At 46.8% G+C, this 23,962-nt stretch overlaps 2 long non-coding RNA genes across 3 annotated transcripts in view; one reads left to right on the top strand and one right to left on the bottom strand.

The window, feature by feature from the left end:
- Window positions 1-23,962, bottom strand: part of LOC123766764 (uncharacterized) — a 113,930-nt gene that overhangs the window by 25,508 nt on the left and 64,460 nt on the right. The gene's annotated exons all lie outside the window — the stretch shown is intronic.
- Window positions 12,002-17,784, top strand: LOC123766762 (uncharacterized). 2 transcript variants are annotated; one of them, XR_011223361.1, is made up of 3 exons: window positions 12,036-12,256; window positions 12,827-16,219; window positions 16,850-17,784. It is a non-coding gene; the product is annotated as an uncharacterized lncRNA (long non-coding RNA). The 2 variants fall into 2 exon arrangements; XR_006773856.2 differs by lacking the exon at window positions 16,850-17,784 and having other exon boundaries at window positions 12,002-12,256; window positions 12,827-16,315.

The following is a 23,962-nucleotide window of genomic DNA, read 5'->3' as shown; positions in this document are numbered from 1 at the left end:
TGCACTCTTTGTGTAGTTCATGGTCTCCTGGTAATTATTTACACGATTTTCTTTCATGCATTTTTCACTTCTTATCCTTCTTAGACATCCCAGCTAATGTATATTTCATAGTACTTCCGTTCGACCTTAAAATTCCTAATTTCCATCAGTATATATTTCACTGGATTACTGTTCTTAGTGATAATTTTCACTGGTCGATTCCTTTCATTTTCAGATGTTCCTAGCCTACAAGTAATGTTCTACATCTATGGTTGCCACTCCAATATGAACTTTCTGGAGAGTTTATGTAATCTTTACCTAGCCTTTGTCGAACCATATTTGACGAGGATTTCTCTCCAGCTTTCATAGATTGCTGAAAACCATATTTTCAAACAACTGCCTCGTGCACCTTACGACCGCTGGGATCTTACAGCTTCTGTCATTTGTTGACAATGTTCAGCTTTCTCTCTGAATCTCTTGCTAATTCAGCAAATATTTTACACACACAAATCACAATAACGTGATGCATCAATGAACAAATCCACAAGGGAAGTCGATTAAGGCAGCGTCTGGGATGCTCACAGACGTAGGTTCGAATCCTCGTCACGGCCCTTGTGGATTTGTTCAGCAAATATTTTGTTTAATTTTGTTCTCCATTTCACAGTTATATTCCATATCTGTTTATCTTCTCCAGTGACTTTCTGACTTCTGTTGTTCTCCTTTCTCTTCTCTCTTGTAACACATTCGCATTTTCTTCTTTTGAGAATTTTTTCCTTCACTCCTCTTCAAGGAAGTTACATGGACTTGGTCACTCCTGGCAAGTTTAACCTTCCGGTCGTCAATGACCTTAGTCTTCTTCCCTTTCCTCTCAAGAGGCTCATACGGCTTGTATTTAAGATTAAATTATATTACTCCTTAATAATTATACACGTAAGAACTTCTAATGAGCTTCACAGGAAGTATTAATGGTGGTAAGTAATATTAAGAGTACAAAAAATGGACAACTTTACAGATAAAGGGGAGCTCCAGCATCACAGTTCCTCCCTCTGGCAAGGCGCGCCTTCAACTGGCGTCAGAATACTCCAACGGCATAATTTGATTGCCACTGATCTCTAATTTTAAAATTAGAGCAAAACTCTAACGTTAACAGGAGAACGGTTACACACAAATCAGCCTAGGGTTCAAGTTGAGTTCTCTACCCAAAAATATAATACTGACGATATGTATTAATATAATAGGTGGACATCACAGTCTTAGGAACTAGTTAGTGGAGAGGAGGAATCCGGCGGTAACTCGGCATGTTGGCGGGAACTTGCTGCCAGCAGATATCAACTCCCGACATATACTATTAGTGGTTAAGTTACCTTGGCTTCCTTAATTCCTTCTCCCTTTCTTAAACCAGTTATACTCCAAACTTTCAAAATAATAAATGCACAACATATATATTAGCAACAGCAATGAAGGCGATGAGTCACGATAACGTGGCTGAAGTATGTTGACCAGACCACACACTAGAAATTGAAGGGACGACGACGTTTCGGTCCGTCCTGGACCATTCTCAAGTCGATTGAGAATTCTCAATCAATCGATGACCATTCTCAATCGACTTGAGAATGGTCCAGGACGGACCGAAACGTCGTCGTCCCTTCAATTTCTAGTGTGTGGTCTGGTCAACAGCAATGAATTAAAAACGGAAATGAAAAATGAGCAGAAATTAATAAGAGTAATAACTTTGGCAAGCCTCAAAATTACCAGCTATCTCCTCTCAGGCAGATTTACTTTTTTTTTAACTCAAAAATTGCCGTTTAAACTGCCTACTTCAGAGCTCGACAAGGGCTGTCGAGCTCTGGCTATGGTCACAGATCATATGAAGATCCGTAGAGACATAAACCAGGAGAAGTCTTACATGGCAGAGGCTCCCAAACTCCTGCCAGCGGGGCTGTCACCTCCCTGGGAGGATGAGTCATGTATCAATACAATAGACGAGATGACAACGAAAAAGTCCAACATAATATAAACCCAAAAATGAAGAACAAGTATCTCGAGTACTGGGTGGGTACTGGTTCAGTAACAGGGTTGTTGATTTGTGGAACCAATTGTCTCGTAATGTGGTGGAGGTGGGGTCCCTCGATTGTTTCAAGCGTGGGTTGGACATGTATATGAGTGGGATTGGGTGGTTATAAATAGGAGCTGCCTCGTATGGGCCAATAGGCCTTCTGCAGTTGCCTTTGTTCTTATGTTCTTATGAGTAAATTATCAAAGAGACAGGAAATGAAACAAAACAAATTCTTTACTGATGACCAAGATACTTAGAGAGAGAACCTTAAGTGCGAGTGTAACAGTTCTTTACTGTCAAATTTAAGAATATAAATTCTTAAAGGTACATTGTTTTATCCAATGAAGTCACACAAGACTGTTATCAATATACGCAATATCTGATAACACACTTGAGAAGCTTCTACGATTCTTCTAAAGCCGTTTAAGATAATATATGTTTACTGTGAGAAAGGGCTAAAGCCCGTACCACCTTAGCACATGGGAGGGGCATGAGGACGGAGCGAAGGGACGGTGCCACACCACTTGGACCATCGGGGATCGAACGCCGACATGTAAAAAGCGAGGCTGTCTCTATACGAGCAAGTATGAATATATATATATATATATATATATATATATATATATATATATATATATATATATATATATATATATATATATATATATATACTTTTGCTTATAATATAGAACTGGTTGAACACAGCACTGTGAAAAAAATTTAATGTTTCTGTAAGAAAATATTAAGAAAACAGAAACTCGAAGCTAATACCCAGTGATCGCTCATTCCTAAGGAAGCTTCGAACTTGGCTAATGTCCTAATGTCTCAAATCAAGTCCGGCTGTTCCTTTAGTACTCATTTTGATAGACTGACATATTGCATAAGAAAGTGGATCATTTTCACTTCAATGAAATTAACTGTAAATGTATCATACCCCCTGTAAGGTTCCTGGTTCTCCCAATCAATCAAGCCATGATTTAAGTCTCCCATGAGTGAGTGTTCAAACATATTAGTACGTGTGCCTGAGGCAGCACATGACAAACATAATAGGTAAGTAATAGGGGAGGAAGTGTGCCCAACCACATGGACAATCGGGGATTGAACGCCGACCTGCAAGAAGCTAGACCTTCGCTCTACCTCCCAGTGTCTTCAGACGTTTTGCGCTGGTTATTTGAGGGGCGATGGTAGTGATTGAGGGTGGTAGAGATGGTACTGGTAATAGCGAGTGTTAGTGAGCCGTCTCCACTTAGAGCGGTCAGCAGGACAACTGGAGTCTTGCAGAGTCGGCACTCGATCCCCGATAATCCAAGTGGCAGGGCATCGCTATATCTAATATATCATCCAAGTGTTATATAATAACTGAAAGCTGAGCGCTTTCTAGTGATAATTACAGTACGGTACCTACTTAAAGCTGACTGAGGGAGAGTTATGATAATTCTTGTGTAAGGACATATAAGAGTTTGGACACCTGAGTCCTCCGCACACTGTTCCCGGTACTCTCACACAGGTAGGGTATATATCCCGGTCTTTGTTGGTCTGGCACCCGGTACTGGCACTTGTGACGCCTCTAGTGGCACTTAGGACCTATACTGACACTTGTCACTTGTATTGACACTCGATACTATCAATTATATCACTTGGGACTTAGGATTTCTAATATATTCAAGTTAAATGACACTAAATACTGGGACTTGAAGATCGTGTACTGATGGCTGGCACTTTGTACTCTCAGGTAGGTGGTACTTCCTTGTACTCATGTAGGTGATTCATCAGGTGATGACAATGTGACTTTGTACTCTCTCACATTCCCACCATGACCTCTTTCACAGCCCAAGAAGTCATTCTTCTCTCTCACGTTGCTTCCAGCGATGGGTCATTACTCACATTTCCACTCATAATTCATGTTATTGTCCTCCCTGAAAGACTAAATTATGATGGTATGCCATCAGCACAAAGACCTGCTCGCCTTGAGCAGGTCTTCCCTCTATAATCAATCAATTCATCAAGAGTCATCACGATACCATCCAACTCGTCCGACTCATGCATCCTTCTCCCCCCACCAGACGCCACCATGAAGGTCCTGGTTACTGTGATGATACTACTGGCGACGGTGTCAGCCTCCGTCAGCAGCCCCGTCCCCCTGCAGGTGGAGGAGGACGAAGACCCCCGCCTCATCTTCCCCACCTCTCCCGCCTTCAACACCTTCAGCACCTCCAACACCGCCGCCATCACCAACGCCGTCAACGCCGCTCTCAACAAGCGGCCGACTATCATCCTCTTGGACAACCTCGTTCCGTATCTCGGGGCGTTGCTCCCAAAATGCCCCGCTGGGAAAACTTGTGTGCCGACCCTTTCCGTTGACCAATTAGGCTAACACCTCTGTGGATGATGACCCCGAGGTCCTGGTGACCTTACGATGACCCGAGGTCCTGCATGGTGACCTTACGATGACCCGAGGTCCTGCATGGTGACCTTATGATGACCCGAGGTCCTGCATGGTGACCTTACGATGACCCGAGGTCCTGCATGGTGACCTTAAGATGACCCGGGCAGACTCTTGACCTTGGCAGGCTAGTCTGGTGACCTTATGATCTGGGTAGACTCGTAGACAATTGAAGAACGTGGTCACTTCAGTATGTGTATGTTAGGTCCCCTGAAGAAATAGGTCACATGCATAATTGGGTCGACTGGAAAGATGGGTCAGATGGTACCTTGGTTTATCTAACGAAGTTGGCCACCTCGATATACAGGACGGACGAAGATGTGTGTTTCCGGCAGAATTGGGTTGTCTTGAGGGGCAGGTTCACCTAGAAACATGACTATCGAGAGAGAGACGGCTTCACAGACAAGGTAAGACACACACACACAGGAACCTGTACACCTGTTGATTGACGGTTGAGAGGCGGGACCAAAGAGCCAGAGCTCAACCCCCGCAAGCACAACTAGGTGAGTTATGCTTGCGGGGGTTGTGTGTGTGTGCTTACACACACACACACACACACACACACACACACACACACACACACACACACACACACACACCAACAAACTCATGGCCCAGCAAACACAGTGCCCCACGAGGGGAGAAGCCCCCACGGATCTCAACCCTTAAACATTGTGATATACCTAACGTTTGAACCACAAACGTTGACCTAAAAAAAAAAACGTTGCTGGTCAGCCATTCCTCGTTATCTCTCTGTAAATATTATGACAATAAAGAGTTTATTTATTCAGTGTTGACATGTCATTGTGTTAATTCCATCAGTCACGTACATTTAGGAGATCCTGTAGCATAGTAGTCTCCGTAGCCGGTTTGCAACCGAATATAATGCTCAAAGCTTTCTAAGCTGGGATGGGGAAGGGATGATGCAAGAATTGATGCCCCTGATCAAAACTTTGCCAGCTTGACGGGGGGCTAGAAGGGATGCAGTGGTTAAGCTCACCCAGGAGGATAACGGCTAGGTGGTTAGTTTAAATCTATATACATTCTATATCTATATACATATATCTATATGCATATATCTATATACATACATCATTGCGACTATTGGTATGAGGGATCCCTATTGGTTAGTTAACACACGCGAGAAACTCATGACTAATTTGTATTCAGTGAAACCGGCGATCAGCATTGTCCTGTGGGTACTGGTGGTCCTGTGGGGTACTGGTGGTCCTGTGGGTACTGGTGGTCCTGTGGGGTACTGATGGTCCTGTGGGTACTGGTGGTCCTGTGGGTACTGATGGTCCTGTGGGTACTGATGGTCCTGTGGGTACTGGTGGTCCTGTGGGTACTGGTGGTCCTGTGGGTACTGGTGGTCCTGTGGGGTACTGGTGGTCCTGTGGGGTACTGGTGGTCCTGTGGGTACTGGTGGTCCTGTGGGTACTGGTGGTCCTGTGGGGTACTGGTGGTCCTGTGGGTACTGGTGGTCCTGTGGGTACTGGTGGTCCTGTGGGGTACTGGTGGTCCTGTGGGTACTGGTGGTCCTGTGGGGTACTGGTGGTCCTGTGGGGTACTGGTGGTCCTGTGGGTACTGGTGGTCCTGTGGGGTACTGGTGGTCCTGTGGGTACTGGTGGTCCTGTGGGTACTGGTGGTCCTGTGGGTACTGGTGGTCCTGTAGGTACTGGTGGTACTGTGGGTACTGGTGGTCCTGTGGGGTACTGGTGGTCCTGTGGGTACTGGTGGTCCTGTGGGTACTGGTGGTCCTGTGGGTACTGGTGGTACTGTGGGTACTGGTGGTCCTGTGGGTACTGGTGGTCCTGTGGGTACTGGTGGTCCTGTAGGTACTGATGGTCCTGTGGGTACTGGTGGTCCTGTGGGTACTGGTGGTCCTGTGGGTACTGGTGGTCCTGTGGGTACTGGTGGTCCTGTGGGTACTTGTGGTCCTGTGGGTACTGGTGGTCCTGTGGGGTACTGGTGGTCCTGTGGGGTACTGGTGGTCCTGTGGGGTACTGATGGTCCTGTAGGTACTGGTGGTACTGTGGGTACTGGTGGTCCTGTGGGTACTGGTGGTCCTGTGGGGTACTGGTGGTCCTGTGGGGTACTGATGGTCCTGTGGGTACTGGTGGTCCTGTGGGTACTGGTGGTCCTGTGGGTACTGGTGGTCCTGTGGGTACTGGTGGTCCTGTGGGTACTGATGGTCCTGTGGGTACTGGTGGTCCTGTGGGTACTGGTGGTCCTGTGGGTACTGGTGGCCCTGTGGGGTACTGGTGGTCCTGTGGGTACTGGTGGTCCTGTGGGTACTGGTGGTCCTGTGGGTACTGGTGGTCCTGTGGGTACTGGTGGTAGTGTGGGGTACTGGTGGTCCTGTGGGTACTGATGGTCCTGTGGGGTACTGGTGGTCCTGTGGGGTACTGGTGGTCCTGTGGGTACTGGTGGTCCTGTGGGTACTGGTGGTAGTGTGGGGTACTGGTGGTCCTGTGGGTACTGGTGGTCCTGTGGGGTACTGGTGGTCCTGTGGGTACTGGTGGTCCTGTGGGTACTGGTGGTCCTGTGGGTACTGGTGGTCCTGTGGGTACTGGTGGTCCTGTGGGTACTGGTGGTCCTGTGGGTACTGGTGGTCCTGTGGGTACTGGTGGTCCTGTGGGTACTGGTGGTCCTGTGGGGTACTGGTGGTCCTGTGGGGTACTGGTGGTCCTGTGGGTACTGGTGGTCCTGTGGGTACTGGTGGTCCTGTGGGTACTGGTGGTCCTGTGAGTACTGGTGGTCCTGTGGGTACTGGTGGTCCTGTGAGTACTGGTGGTCCTGTGAGTACTGGTGGTCCTGTGGGTACTGGTGGTCCTGTGGGTACTGGTGGTCCTGTGGGTACTGGTAGTCCTGTGGGTACTGGTGGTCCTGTGGGTACTGGTGGTCCTGTGGGTACTGGTGGTCCTGTGGGTACTGGTGGTCCTGTGGGTACTGGTGGTCCTGTGGGTACTGGTGGTCCTGTGGGTACTGGTGGTCCTGTGGGGTACTGGTGGTCATGTGGGGTACTGGTGGTCCTGTGGGTACTGGTGGTCCTGTGGGTACTGGTGGTCCTGTGGGTACTGGTGGTCCTGTGGGTACTGGTGGTCCTGTGGGTACTGGTGGTCCTGTGAGTACTGGTGGTCCTGTGAGTACTGGTGGTCCTGTGGGTACTGGTGGTCCTGTGGGTACTGGTGTTCCTGTGGGTACTGGTGGTCCTGTGGGTACTGGTGGTCCTGTGGGGTACTGGTGGTCCTGTGGGGTACTGGTGGTGCCCCGGACGTGACTCCACCACCTGATGGGCCGGTAATCAGGTCAATGACACCATCATTTGTGATCAAGCAGTCTGTGTTTACACTCAAGCTATACCTTAGCGTATATACTCAAGTCATGAATCATTATTTATACTCAAGGTATGCATCAGTGAGTATACTCAAGGTATACACCAGTGAGTATACTCAAGGTATACATCAGTGACTATACTCAAGCTGTGCTTAAGTGTTCATACGTGACTCAGACTTCAGCTTAAGTCTACAAGTCCACCAACACGTGTTTCAAACATAGCTACATTAACTATTAAGCTTTCTTATACACTTAAATGTAAAGTAGGAGTAGTTAGATAGTTAGCCAGGTGGGGCAGAGGATGCTTGCTTGTGGGGTATGGGTGTGGGGGCGTGTGGGGGGTTGGTGGGGGCGTGTGGGGGGTTGGTGGGGGCGTATGGTGGGTTGGTGGGGGGCGTGTGTGGGGGGGGCTGAGAGGATCCGGACCCATCCCGCTCCTGGTCTATATAATAAAAAGAGGATGGAATGAAATGCCATTCGGCCAATCTCCCTCGCCAGGTGTGTGTGTCTGCTGTCCCACCAGGTGTGTGTGTGTGTGTTGTCCCACCAGGTGTGTGTGTGTGTCTGCTGTCCCACCAGGTGTGTGTGTGTGTGTTGTCCCACCAGGTGTGTGTGTGTGTCTGCTGTCCCACCAGGTGTGTGTGTGTCTGCTGTCCCACCAGGTGAGTGTGTGTGTCTGCTGTCCCACCAGGTGTGTGTGTGTCTGCTGTCCCACCTGGTGTGTGTGTGTGTGTGTGCTGTCCCACCAGGTGTGTGTGTGTGTGTGTGCTGTCCCACCAGGTGTGTGTGTGTGTTTGATCTCCCACCAGGTGTTTTTCTGGTATTTCAACTAAAAAATTTGTGTTCTGTGTACATGTCAAATTAAAAAAATAATTGGAGAAAGAGAGAGAGAGAGAGAGAGAGAGAGAGAGAGAGAGAGAGAGAGAGAGAGAGAGAGAGAGAGAGAGAGAGAGAGAGAGAGAGAGAGAGAGAGAGAGAGAGAAAGAGAGAGAGAGAAAGAGAGAGACAGAAAGAGAGAGACAGAAAGAGAGAGACAGAAAGAGAGAGACAGAAAGAGAGAGACAGAAAGAGAGAGACAGAGAGAGAGAGAGAGAGACAGGCAGAGAGAGAGAGAGAGAGAGACAGGCAGAGAGAGAGAGAAAGAGAGAGAGAGACAAAGAGAGCAAATACTACAAATACAATAAGCACACAAAAAATACAATATCCACATAAATAGTTATAAATACAATTATAAATCAAGCTTAAGAATGAAAGAAGAGAATGATATAGATTGGAAAACAAAACCCATTGTTACCCCCCCTCCACTCACCCCCCCCCTCCCTCCCTCCCTTAACACTCCCCGCCCCCTACCACCCCCCCCGCCTCGACCCCCTTCCTCCCGGCAATAACTCCAAGATATACAAATATTTCCGCTCTAAACTTGTCTTTGCTTCTCCAGCTCCACCAGCGTCACACGGCAGCCACCACCACCGCCACCAAGACCGGGCCGCGGGGACGCTAAGCCCCCTCAAAATCATCTCAAGATACCCTCAAGATAACACCACCGCCACCAAGACCGGGCCGCGGGGACGCTAAGCCCCCTCAAAATCATCTCAAGATACCCTCAAGATAACACCACCGCCACCAAGACCGGGCCGCGGGGACGCTAAGCCCCCCCAAAATCATCTCAAGATACCCTCAAGATAACACCACCGCCACCAAGACCGGGCCGCGGGGACGCTAAGCCCCTCAAAATCATCTCAAGATACCCTCAAGATAACACCACCGCCACCAAGACCGGGCCGCGGGGACGCTAAGCCCCCCCAAAATCATCTCAAGATACCCTCAAGATAACACCACCGCCACCAAGACCGGGCCGCGGGGACGCTAAGCCCCCCCAAAATCATCTCAAGATACCCTCAAGATAACACCACCGCCACCAAGACCGGGCCGCGGGGACGCTAAGCCCCCTCAAAATCATCTCAAGATACCCTCAAGATAACACCACCGCCACCAACACCGGGCCGCGGGGACGCTAAGCCCCCCCAAAATCATCTCAAGATACCCTCAAGATAACACCACCGCCACCAACACCGGGCCGCGGGGACGCTAAGCCCCCCCAAAATCATCTCAAGATACCCTCAAGATAACACCACCGCCACCAAGACCGGGCCGCGGGGACGCTAAGCCCCTCAAAATCATCTCAAGATACCCTCAAGATAACACCACCGCCACCACTATCGCCATGAAGCTCGCGGGCCTTCTGTGCCTTGCGGTGGTGTCAGCGTACCCGCTGGCTCAAGTCCCTCAGGGGAACTCCACCCGCCCCGCCCGCTTCTTCCCATTTCCCATTATCTTAACCAATTCCAAATTGCTGCCGAACTTCTTCGGCAAGTGGAATTGTGTTCCTGGCTTCGAGGATATTATCCCCCCAGTACTGTGTGGCAGTATTAATTACACCAGTCCAGCCTTCTGGGGAGGACAGTAACGCCAGCTCTGTTGACGACTCTGTTGAGACGGTCTGGACTCTGTTCAGACGGTCCGGACTCTGTTCAGACGGTCCGGACTCTGTTGAGGCGGTCCGGACTCTTGCTGAGACGGTCCGGACTCTGTTGAGGCGGTCCGGACTCTTGCTGAGGCGGTCCGGACTCTGCTGAGACGGTCCGGACTCTGCTGAGACGGTCCGGACTCTTGCTGAGACGGTCCGGACGCTACTAAGACGGTCCGGACTCTGCTGAGACGGTCCGGACTCTTGCTGAGACGGTCCGGACGCTACTAAGACGGTCCGGACTCTTGCTGTGACGGTCCGGACTCTGTTGAGGCGGTCCGGACTCTGTTGAGACGGTCCGGACTCTGCTGAGACGGTCCGGACTCTTGCTGAGACGGTACGGACTCTTGCTGAGACGGTCCGGACGCTACTGAGACGGTCCGGACTCTGCTGAGACGGTCCGGACTCTTGCTGAGACGGTACGGACTCTTGCTGAGACGGTCCGGACTCTGCTGAGACGGTCCGGACTCTTGCTGAGACGGTCCGGACGCTACTGAGACAGTCTGGACTCTGCTGAGACTATTGAGTAGTTCCCTTTTTCGTTCACTGTATATTGGGTCACAGTGAAGTCATTCCCCTTTTTATCATCGTCTCAAACATCATCACTTCACCGTTGTTGAATCACCGTTGTTAATTTTCAGCTATAGTCACCGTTGCCTCACCGTTCTCTAACAGACGGGGGGAGTTACTATTAACTTACTGTTTACCGTTAACTCACCATTGCCTCACTACTGTTTCATCCTCACCCATCGCTGACTGTTACATTATGAGGCAGTGAGTAAGGACTCCTGTGATACAAAGTTTTCAGAATAAACATTTAAGTTTTCTTTAAAGTGTTTGTCATTGGCCTTTGGTGTGTGTTTTTTCCTCTGATTATTGGTAGCTGAATGAAATAGGAAGAGACAACACACACACACACACACACACACACTCTCTCTCTCTCTCTCTCTCTCTCTCTCTCTCTCTCTCTCTCTCTCTCTCTCTCTCTCTCTCTCTATCTCTCTATCTCTCACCCTAAATAGATAAGACAAAATATCTAATAAAGCACCTCCTTAACCTAAGAGCAGCGAGGCAGTTAGAGATAACACAAAGTATATCTAGATATGATTCAAATCTAGAAGCTCTGGCAATATTAGTTTAGATGACCGACAACTGAGAATGATGGGGCCCAAGAGCAGAGGTCCGCCCCTACGAGGAAGTACCTACACACCTAAACCCAGACAGCCAGGGATAACGGGGGGGGGGGTTCACTGAAGGCTCCCCCCACAAACCTGGCAAGCAACCGGTTGAAGAAGTATCGATGGCTTTAGTACCGGAACACCGGTTAAGGACGGATCACTACGGATAAGTGAGACTTCTGATTGAAAAAATCATTGGCACCTTTTCTCTGATCGTGCATCTCAACACTGTCACCTGACTCGGGCTTCCGCTTGGGTCTTCGCATTACTGACCACGACAGCAGCGCCACCCACAACAAACGGTAACAAATGAAACACATCCTCATATGTGTTAAGTTACAGTTAAGTTACTGTGATAAGTTACAGTGAACAGTTACTGTGTTACTGTTTACACCTAGTCAGATGTGAGAGCTCGAACATTTCAGATGTGTTAGGATGAAGAGGCGGGCTGAGAAGACGCAACATCCTTGTACTGGTATGTATATTAATTACCTGGACGGTATATAAGATCTCTCGACCATCCAGATCTCACACTCCAGGTGCGTCTCTGCTGCCTCACCCGGTGCGTCTTATGTGTGCTTCACACTCTTGCCTCACTGTCTGCTTCTGCTGCCTCACCCGGCGTGTCTGCTGCCTCACCAGCGTGTCTGCTGCCTAACCCGGCGTGTCAGCGATCTCCCAAGGTGACGACAATAGTTTGAGGCACATTGCACCTGTCTTGAAACCTGGCCAGGTATTTGCCACTTGTCACTGTTCACTCTCTTGAGCTGTTTTAGTATCTTTGTAAATATTTCCACAAAAGGAATAGCTATTTGGCATTCGGCCTCTTCCCTGCCAGTTAGCTCCCCGGGCCTTTTGTTTTTAGGTAGCTTTTATATTGTCAATATTAAGTACGGTGTCGCGGCTGCTGCTAGGACCTGGGGGGGTGGGAGAGATCTTGAGATGATTTCGGGGCTTTAGTGTCCCCGCGGTCCGGTCCTCGACCAGGCCTCCACCCCCAGGAAGCAGCCCATGACACCTGACTAACACCCAGGTACCTATTTTACTGCTAGGTAACAGGGACATAGGGTGAAAGAAACTTTGCCCATTGTTTCTCGCCGGCGCCTGGGATCGAACCCAGGACCACAGGATCACAAGTCCAGCGTGCTGTCCGCTCGGCCGACCGGCTCCCCTGGGGGTGGGGGGGTGGGTGGAGCATTGCACAAGTGGCCACAATATCTAAGAGTAACGTTGGGCAGAAGTTAACAATGATGGGCAAACGACGTTCATCCACCGTTACTCGACTTTCCTTTCCCTCTCCCAGAGAGAGCACCCCAGCGGCTGTAGCATGACGAGCCCCTATCCTACCCTCCTGCTGGTACTGGTGGCGGCCGCTGCCTGCTTCAGGGGGTGCCAGGCCGCCCCGGCCCCCCAGCTCCTGCCTCCACCGGAGCCGTCCACCTCGGCCGCCACCACCACCCCGGCTCCTCCGGTCGTCACACCCTCCACCATCAAGTACAAGGTCTGCATCATCTACATCCTCTGCCCCGACGTCGACACCAACACAGCTGTCTACCCGGGCAGCGACGGCTTGATTGGGTAGTGAAGTCCCCGCTCGCGCCGTTGGAGGGGTAGGGAAGTCCCCGCTCACGCCGTTGGAGGGGTAGGGAAGTCCCCGCTCACGCCGTTGGAGGGGTAGGGAAGTCCCCGCTCACGCCGTTGGAGGGGGAGTGAAGTCCCCTCTCGCGCCGTTGGAGGGGAGTGAAGTCCTCTCTCACGCCGTTGGAGGGTGAGTGAAGTCCCCTCTCGCGCCGTTGGAGGGGAGTGAAGTCCCCGTTCGCATCACTTAATGTTAATTTATCACTCATTATTTATTTATCCCCACTTCTTGGGTCACCATTGTCTCTGTTAAAATACCGTGTTTCTCTCTCTGTCATTGATGAGTTATGAACAAATCCACAAGGGCCGTGACGAGGATTCGAACCTACGTCCGGAAGCATCCCAAATGTTGCCTTAATCGACTGACCTACGACTCTTCATTTGATGCATCACGCTATTGTGATTTCTGTGTGTATTGATGAGATATCTTTTGTTCTATCATCATCAATTCACTGTGTCATTCCAGACTTTTTTTTTCTCTCCCTTGTCTAACTGGTTATTGAATCACCATCACCATGCTAGATAGTGAGATACAGTGTCACTGCCACAAACTGACCAAGAGTTACGGCGGATATAAAGGGCCATTAGAGTAAACACATCCTCTTAGCGTTTGTGCAAGCACTGGAAAATACAAATGCTGTGACTAGCTAATTATATATATATCCCGTCAAACACACACCGAAACTACGACGTTGGTACAACGTTTGAACAAGTTTTAACACCTAACCAGTTATAACAACCAATATAGCAAGTTGTAACAACGCTCTAATACGTCATAAACCATAAACACGTTAAGCCAAGATGTAACAACTTTATTACAAGTTGTAACAAGCGGAAAATAGAGACAGTTTCGGTTTGTGTTTCCTGGTAAGTGGTGTGAGACCGGGTTGTGTGTAGTGATGTTGCTCCACAGCTCAAGAGGAGTGCTCAAGAGGAGTGCTCAAGAGGAGTGCTCAAGAGCAACACTGTCAACCAACCCCGCTGCTCACAGCCACACACTGTAATACTCTCTTACTTCCACATTACATATCAAAGTTTTCCCCTTTGTCTTATGTGGGTTTTTTTCAACCTTTTATGATGTTCGACTCTTTGGTGATCTGTAATATGTGAGTACACGTGCGCGCGCGCACACACACACACACACACACACACACACACACACACACACGCAGTTTCAGGTGTAGATATGATAGAGCCCAATAGGCTCAGGAACCTGTACACCTGTTGATTGATAGTTGAGAGGCGGGACCAAAGAGCCAGAGCTCAACCCCCGCAAGCACAACTAGGTGAGTACACACACAGGAATAGAGAGGAAGACAACACATGGTTACACATACAATAGTAAGAAAGCCAACATCAAACAAGAAGCATGGATACAAAATACGCGGGAAAACAAGATATGAGATTAAAAATGAGATTAAAGAAACAAACGTGGACAACAAAGAATGAGCGTGCACACGCAAGGTTAGTAACAATACAAACAATATAAGAACGACGTAGCCTCTAAAGTTAAGGACCAACCCTATAATTCACACACACACAAAGCTGAGAGCCACAGACGCTCAGTTGGTGAGGCTTACCTAGACAAGGAGCATCGAAGGCCAAGAACACAGAAGGAATCCATCAGTCTCAGGAGACTAGTCGGCCGGAGCCGACTTGGAGCCGGTCGGCCGAGCAGACAGCACTTGTGATCCTGTGGTCCTGGCTTCGATCCCAGGCGCCGGCGAGAAACAATGGGGCAGAGTTTCTTTCACCCTATGCCCCTGTTACCTAGCAGTAAAATAGGTACCTGGGAGTTAGTCAGCTGTCACGGGCTGCTTCCTGGGGGTGGAGGCCTGGTAGAGGACCGGGCCGCGGGGACACTAAAGCCCCGAAATCAACTCAAGATAACCTTAAGATAAACACCCACGTACACTCGCCCGAAAATCCAGTGAATTAGAGCGAAGAAGAAGAGAGCAGAGTGAGAATCTTTCGCTCTTTCTCCGAGACGTATCGGGTTACTGGACGAGCAAAGCATAACAAGGATTTTATATCGATTTCTAATTTTCTCTTTTCACTTGTCCTAACCCATCCAGTACTCGACTCAAACTTCTGCTTCGTTCTCAAACACGACAAACATTAAATCTTTTCCCAAATTAGTTTACGGCTTTTCAGTGATCAAAAAGAGTTAATTACGATAACAATGACTATTGAAGTGCACGTGAGACTGTTACGAACCCGGATCCAGCGTCCGAGCCCAGAGCAGTGACGACCGCGCCATCTGTGGGTCAGCTCCCGAAACCCCCACCAAATGGACGACGACACCTGGTGAGGACAAGGTGTACTGGCCACAAGGGCCAGTTTCCAGACCGGTTCAGCTCACAACACAGCCGCTGCTGACCTCTGGTGAGGTGGTGCTCAGACGACAGCGCCATCTGTCGCGGATACGACAGATGGAGTGGATACGTCGGGCGTATTCTATGGAGTGGATACGTCGGGCGTATTCTATGGAGTGGATACGTCGGGCGTTTGTGTCTGAGCCTGTAAGTGAGGTGCTTTAGTGTCCCTGTTATTGATGACGTGTCTGCTTACAGAGTCGACCTGGGACTGCTGTGATGGAAGTTGAGTCAGTCTACCCAAGGCAGCTGTCCCCATACCTTGTGCTTTGCTGTAGCAGCTGTGAGTCGTCTCCCGGAGGAACACTGTGGTGTTACCCTGCCTGTGAAGTGGCAGTGAAGGATTGTCTTACCCGGGACCGACTGCTGGAGACGATTATCCACTGGGGTATTGAGGACAGGAGAGTGATTTGTGGTATCACACGAGGCTCCTGACTAGGGCGCTACCCTAGTATCGCTCGTGGAGTGGCCTGACCAGCGTCGCTGATCCGGAACCTGCCAGCAGACCTGCTGGACTTGTGGTTGACGGCCTCCACGGCGGTGCCCCCAGTGGAACTGTGTTTTGGCTGGCCTGTGTTTGGGGTAGACTCAGCTTGGTCGAAGGATTCGTCAAGAGACCACGAAAGCACCGAGGACTTGGCACCGAGAGTTTGGATCCAGAGTCTTCAGGAGAAGACAATTGTGTAAATAATTCCCTTGTGCAGTGTTAATATCCCTCCCCCTGTGTAATCTTATATTATTTATTGGTGATGGGAACAATTATAATCTTAAGTTCTTAACTTTATTTCCCTTCCCCTTTAAGTTACTTGCGTCACGGATCTCATCCCTTGAAAGCCACTACTGGCTTGGGGCCGGATACAACTTCCTCTAATAACATCAGAGTACGAACTCAGTTGCGACCCGAGAGGGCCGTAACAGACATAATGGGATACGGGTCTATATTAAAGAAAGAGGGGGAGGAGAGGGTTGAGTGGTGGTGGCACCCCCCCCCACCCCCACTGCAGGTCTATATAACACGCTGGAGTATAGAATACAACACTCTAACACCCTCCCTCGCCAGGTGTATGTGCTGTATCGCCAGGTGTATCTAATTCATCCCCGGGAATACATCTGCACTCTCAGTAAATTCATAATAGGATTGCTATATATATTAAATACAACAGTATTCCCTACTATGTTTACCCTACATATGAGCCACCAACTACAGGTAGAGAGATCAAGAGACAATATACAGATTTACATCATTCAACTGCATTACCAATATATACAAAACCATTCTGCACTAATGTTGTCCTTGCTTTCCCTACCCACAGGTACATCACCACCACCACCACAGCACCACCACAGCACCACCACCACAGCACCACCACAGCACCACAGCACCACCACCACCACCACAGCACCACCACCACCACACCACCACCACCACAGCACCACAGTACCACCACCACCATGAAGACTTGTGCCGTCTTCCTCTTGTGTTTAGTGGTCTCTGGCGCCGCCTTCCCAGTCTCCCAAGACGAGGAAACACGTGACAGTCGTCTCTTCCCTCTCTATGTAGACCCATCCGCCACAATATCGTCTTCCTATTCTAAGACGTGGGGAGGGAAATCGGCCATCACGGTCCTCTGTCCCCCTATTATATGTGGGTAAGGGATGTACCTATTACCCACCCACCCTCCAACGCAAACAAGGCAAATCTGGGTAAATGACCTTAATGATACAATGAAGCAACATTGATGACGCTAATGATACAATGAATCAACACTGATGACGTTCATTATATGTTGCTCTCGAGAGATACTGTTGATTAATTCCCCGTTACTGTACCGTTATTTGTATCCCCGTTCAGTCCACCAACGTACTTTTACCGTTACCTGGTAAGGCATTGTTTAGCAGCATTAGAGTCCCCCGTTTTCTGTGTTTGGTTCCCCGTTACTTTACTCATCATTCTTGAGACGCGAGACTCATCGCTGAGTCGTCAGTACCTACGTCACAGTTAACTCACTTTTGCCTCACTCATGCCTGAGTCAATGCTGGTTCACTGTCGGGAAAGTCGGCGGTGAAGCTTCACAGTTCTTCAAAATTATGTGTTTTTATAGATTTATGATTTTGTATGAAAACTATGTAAAACAAAAAACAAATATATATATATATATATATATATATATATATATATATATATATATATATATATATATATATATATATATATATATATATTGCCAATAAATATAATTTATATTAACTTTTATCTTTTTTTTAACCTCATTTGATGAGTTTTGCAAGAAAATATTATTGAAAAAAACATTTATTATCATCGAAAAAGAGCGTAAATTTGCTGGAAGTCGTATTTGCTTCATTTATGATATCTAAATAATATAAGCTCACGATATCAAGTTTTAATTTTAGGGAGATAAGTTTGTTTTTGTAATTGTTTCTTATGCGCATGTACAGCCTGTGTTTGTTTATTGTTTACTTATTTCATCAAAATTTGATAAAACAAAAACAAATCGAGAGTAATCGCTTCAAGTTCAGCGTCGTAAATCCTGAACTAAATCCCTTTTAAATTTGCAATTGTTCACTTTTCAATGACTTTTAATTTACTTAATAAAAATAGCTTTTCAATGACTTGAATTTACTTAATAAGAATAGCTTTTTAATGACTTGAATTTGCAGGCAAGGAGTCACAATAACGTGGCTAAAGTATGTTTGACCAGACCACACATAAGAAGGTGAAGGGACGACGACGTTTCGGTCCGTCCTGGACCATTCTCAAGTCTCGATTGTGAGACAATCGACTTGAGAATGGTCCAGGACGGACCGAAACGTCGTCGTCCCTTCACCTTCTAGTGTGTGGTCTGGTCAACACTTGAATTTACTTAATAAGAATAGCTTTTCATAGCAAAATAATACTAAATACCAGTTGCCAAATATCCCTGTATTGTATATACAGCGAGAGTATACTTTAATCATTGACTATGTTCAGGAGTAAACTATACAGGTTGCAGAGATGGTCAGAGAAATGGCTACTGGAGTTCAACACGAGCAAATGTAAAGTTATGGAAATGGGACTAGGAGATAGGAGACCAAAGGGACAGTACACAATGAAGGGGAACAGCCTACCTGTAACGATGGGTGAAAGAGACCTGGGGGTGGACGTAACACCTAATCTATCTCCTGAGGCACATATATAAATAGGATAACGACAGCAGCGTACTCTACACTGGCAAAAGTTAGAACATCATTCAGAAACCTAAGTAAGGAGGCATTTAGGGCGCTTTACACTGCCTACGTGAGGTCAAGTCTTAGAGTATGCCGCCTCATCATGGAGTCCCAATCTGAAGAAGCATATAATGAAACTGGAAAAGGTTCAGAGGTTTGCAACGAGACTCGTCCCAGAGCTACGAGGGATGGGGTATGAGGAGCGCCTGAGGGAACTGTGCCTTACGACACTAGAAAGAAGAAGGGAGAGGGGGGGCATGATAGGAACGTATAAGATACTCAGAGGGATTGACAGAATGGACTTAGACGAAATGTTCACACGGAATAGTAACAGAACGAGGGGACATGGATGGAAGCTTGAAACTCAGATGAGTCACAGAGATGTTAGAAAGTTTTCTTTTAGCGTGGGAGTAGTGGGAAAATGGAATGCACTTCAGGAACAGGTTGTGGAAGCAAATACTATTCATAATTTTAAAACCAGGTATCATAGGGAAATGGGACAGGAGTCATTGCTGTAAACAACCGATGCTCGAAAGGCGGGATCCAAGAGTCAATGCTCGATCCTGCAGACACAACTAGGTGAGTACAACTAGGTGAGTACACACACACACACACACACACACGCAGTTTCAGGTGTAGATATGATAGAGCCCAATAGGCTCAGGAACCTGTACACCTGTTGATTGATAGTTGAGAGGCGGGACCAAAGAGCCAGAGCTCAACCCCCGCAAGCACAACTAGGTGAGTACACACACAGGGGAATAGAGAGGAAGACAACACATGACTACACATACAATAGTAAGAAAGCCAACATCAAACAAGAAGCATGGATACAAAATACGCGGGAAAATAAGATAAGAGATTAAAAAGAGATTAAAGAAACAAACGGGGAAAACAAAGAATGAGCGTGCACACGCAAGGTTAGTAACAATACAAACAATATAAGAACGACGTAGCCTCCAAAGTTAAGGACCAACCCTATAATTCACACACACACAAAGCTGAGAGCCACAGACGCTCAGTTGGTGAGGCTTACCTAGACAAGGAGCATCGAAGGCCAAGAACACAGAAGGAATCCATCAGTCTCAGGAGACTAGTCGGCCGGAGCCGACTTGGAGCCGGTCGGCCGAGCGGACAGCACTTGTGATCCTGTGGTCCTGGCTTCGATCCCAGGCGCCGGCGAGAAACAATGGGCAGAGTTTCTTTCACCCTATGCCCCTGTTACCTAGCAGTAAATAGGTACCTGGGAGTTAGTCAGCTGTCACGGGCTGCTTCCTGGGGGTGGAGGCCTGGTCGAGGACCGGGCCGCAGGGACACTAAAGCCCCGAAATCAACTCAAGATAACCTCAAGATAAACACCCACGTACACTCGCCCGAAAATCCAGTGAATTAGAGCGCAAGCGTATATACCCACTCAAGAAGAGAGCAGTGAGAATCTTTCGCTCTTTCTCCGAGACGTGATAACGGCATCGGGTTACTGGACGAGCAAAGCATAACAAGAATTTTATATCGATTTCCAATTTTCTCTTTTCACTTGTCCCAACCCATCCAGTACTCGACTCAAACTTCTGCTTCGTTCTCAAACACGACAAACATTAAACCTTTTCCCAAATTAGTTTACGGCTTTTCAGTGATCAAAAGGAGTTAATTACGATAACAATGACTATTGAAGTGCACGTGAGACATAATGGGATACGTGTCTATATTAAAGAAAGAGGAGGAGGAGAGGGTTGAGAGGTGGTAGCACCCCCCCCCCACCCCACCCCCACTGCAGGTCTATATAACACGCTGGAGTATAGAATACAACACTCTAACACCCTCCCTCGCCAGGTGTATGTGCTGTATCGCCAGGTGTATCTAATTCATCCCCGGGAATACATCTGCACTCTCAGTAAATTCATAATAGGATTGCTATATATATTAAATACAACAGTATTCCCTACTATGTTTACCCTACATATGAGCCACCAACTACAGGTAGAGAGATCAAGAGACAATATACAGATTTACATCATTCAACTGCATTACCAATATATACAATATTTACAAATATATATATAATGTTGTCCTTGCTTTCCCTACCCACAGGTACATCACCACCACCACCACCACCACAGTACCACAGTACCACCACCACCACAGCACCACCACCACCACCACCACAGCACCACAGTACCACCACCACCATGAAGACTTGTGCCGTCTTCCTCTTGTGTTTAGTGGTCTCTGGCGCCGCCTTCCCAGTCTCCCAAGGAGGCGAGGTCTCCCAAGAAGACGAGGTCTCCCAAGAAGACGAGGTCTCCCAAGAAGACGAGGAAACACGTGACAGTCGTCTCTTCCCTCTCTATGTCGACCCATACGCCACAATATCGCCTTCCTATTCCGAGACGTGGGGAGGGAAACCGGCCATCACGGTCCTCTGTCCCCCTATTATATGTGGGTAAGGGATGTACCTATTACCCACCCTCCAACGCAAACAAGGCAAATCTGGGTAAATGACCTTAATGATACAATGAAGCAACATTGATGACGCTAATGATACAATGAAGCAACACTGTTGATGTTCATTATATGTTGCTCTCGAGAGAGGCTGTTGATTAATTCCCCGTTACTGTACCGTTATTTATATCCCCGTTCAGTCCACCAACGTACTTCTACCGTTACCTGATAAGGCACTGTTTAGCAGCTTTTGAGTCCCCCGTTTTCTGTGTTTGGTTCCCCGTTACTTTACTCATCATTCTTGAGACGCGAGACTCATCGCTGAGTCGTCATTACCAACGTCACAGTTAACTCACTGTTGCCTCACTCATGCCTGAGTCAATGCTGGTTCACTGTCGGGAAATGAGTAAGTCGGCGGTGAAGCTTCACAGTTCTTCAAAATTATGTGTTTTTATAGATTTATGACTGTATGAAAACTATGTAAAACAAAAAACAAATATATATATATATATATATATATATATATATATATATATATATATATATATATATATATATATATATATATATATATATATATAATATTATATATATATTGCCAATAAATATAATTTATATTAACTTTTATCTTTTTTTTAACCTCATTTGATGAGTTTTGCAAGAAAATATTATTGAAAAAAACATTTATTATCATCGAAAAAGAGCGTAAATTTGCTGGAAGTCGTATTTGCTTCATTTATGATATCTAAATAATATAAGCTCATGATATCAAGTTTTAATTTTAGGGAGTAAGTTTGTTTTTGTAATTGTTTCTTATGCGCATGTACAGCCTGTGTTTGTTTATTGTTTACTTATTTCATCAAAATTTGATAAACAAAAACAAATCGAGAGTAATCGCTTCAAGTTCAGCGTCGTAAATCCTGAACTAAATCCCTTTTAAATTTGCAATTATTCACTTTTCAATGACTTTTAGTTTACTTAATAAAAATAGCTTTTTAATGACTTGAATTTACTTAAAAAGAATAGCTTTTCAATGACTTTGATATAGGCCTTAAGTCCAGTCTCCAGTCCAGTCCAGAGGTTAATATAGGCCTTAAGTCCAGTCCAGAGGTTAATATAGGCCTTAAGTCCAGTCTCCAGTCCAGAGGTTAATATAGGCCTTAAGTCCAACATCATACCACACTCTACGCGACTCAATCACCCGGAGATCATTTAATGTAACAGACTTCCTTTCTGTTACACATCCCCAGGAAGCAGCAGCCCGTAGCAGCTGTCTAACTCCCAGGTACCTATTTACTGCTAGGTGTACAGGGGCAACAGGGTTAAAAAAAAAACTGCCCATTTATTTCCGCCTCCGCCGGGGATCGAACCAGGAACCTTTTAAGATTACGAATCCCGACTTCTGTCCACTCAACCGTCAGGCCCCGCAAGCTTATGGGTGCTGATATTCCTACTTATTTTCCTAACTAAAACTTTATTTTATTAATCAGTTTTATTAAAATTTATTTATTTATTAATATTTTATTAAAAGTGTTTTTTAAGTGAAAATAAATTTTGACTTAAATTATTTTGATCAGGTGAGAGTATACTTTAGACCAGATTCACGAAAGCACTTACGCAAGCACTTACGAACCTGTACATCTTTTCTCGATCTGTGGCGGCTTTGTTTATAATTACTAAACAGTTAATGAGCTCCGAAGCACCAGGAGGCTGTTTATAACAATAACAACAGTTGATTGGCAAGTTTTCATCCTTGTAAACTGTGTAATAAATGTAACCAAAGCCGTCAAAGATTGGGGAAAGATGTACACGTTCGTAAGTGCTTGCGTAAGTGCTTTCGTGAATCTGGCCCCAGGCTTGCCTGTTATGTGGCGAGAAGTAATCTACTCCATTTATATATTACTTTATATAATTTGAAGCCATTAGTTCAGCTTTCATTGATTTATTAAACTAGCGCTGCTGTATAAAATGTTCAATTACTGAGTATTGTTAGCGCTTTAGTGTGTACTTAACACCCTTATAATAATAATAATAATAATAATAATAATAATAATAATAATAATAATAATAATAATAATTTATTTAGGAACCGCACATACATAGTTGCAGCGATACAGTACAAACATTCTGTTAGATTTAAAGATAGAGGTAGTACATACAATACCTAAAGCCACTAGTACGCATAGCGTTTCGGGTTCCTTGTGTGGAGAGTGTACTACACACTTTACACGTGGTCAAAGAGTTTACAAGTGTGAGTTAAACAGTGGCCAGTCAATTAGTATTCAGAAGACTACCTTCAACACCTGCTCACGTGTCTTTGTTTCGCTAATTAGTAATAAGAAAGTAAACAGTTTAAAGATTGTAAACAGAACCTTCTACCTTAAACCAATTCATTCTCCTTTCTCAACATTTAACCGTTTCTGCATACACTACAACACCTGTAGCCCTCCCATACACCTCATCAACACCTGTAGCCCTCCCATACACCTCATCAACACCTGTAGCCCTCCTATACACCTCATCAACACCTACAGCCCTCCCATACACCTCATCAACACCTGTAGCCCTCCCATACACCTCATCAACACCTGCAGCCCTCCCATACACCTCATCAACACCTGTAGCCCTCCCATACACCTCATCAACACCTGTAGCCCTCCCATACACCTCATCAACAACCGCAGCCCTCCCATACACCTCATCAACACCTGCAGCCCTCCCATACACCTCATCAACACCTGCAGCCCTCCCATACACCTCAT

This window comes from Procambarus clarkii, chromosome 60 (genome assembly GCF_040958095.1).
Source record: "Procambarus clarkii isolate CNS0578487 chromosome 60, FALCON_Pclarkii_2.0, whole genome shotgun sequence".
Lineage (NCBI taxonomy): Eukaryota > Metazoa > Arthropoda > Malacostraca > Decapoda > Cambaridae > Procambarus > Procambarus clarkii.
Note: the sequence above shows the minus strand (reverse complement) of the source record. Positions and strands in the feature narration are given on the sequence as shown.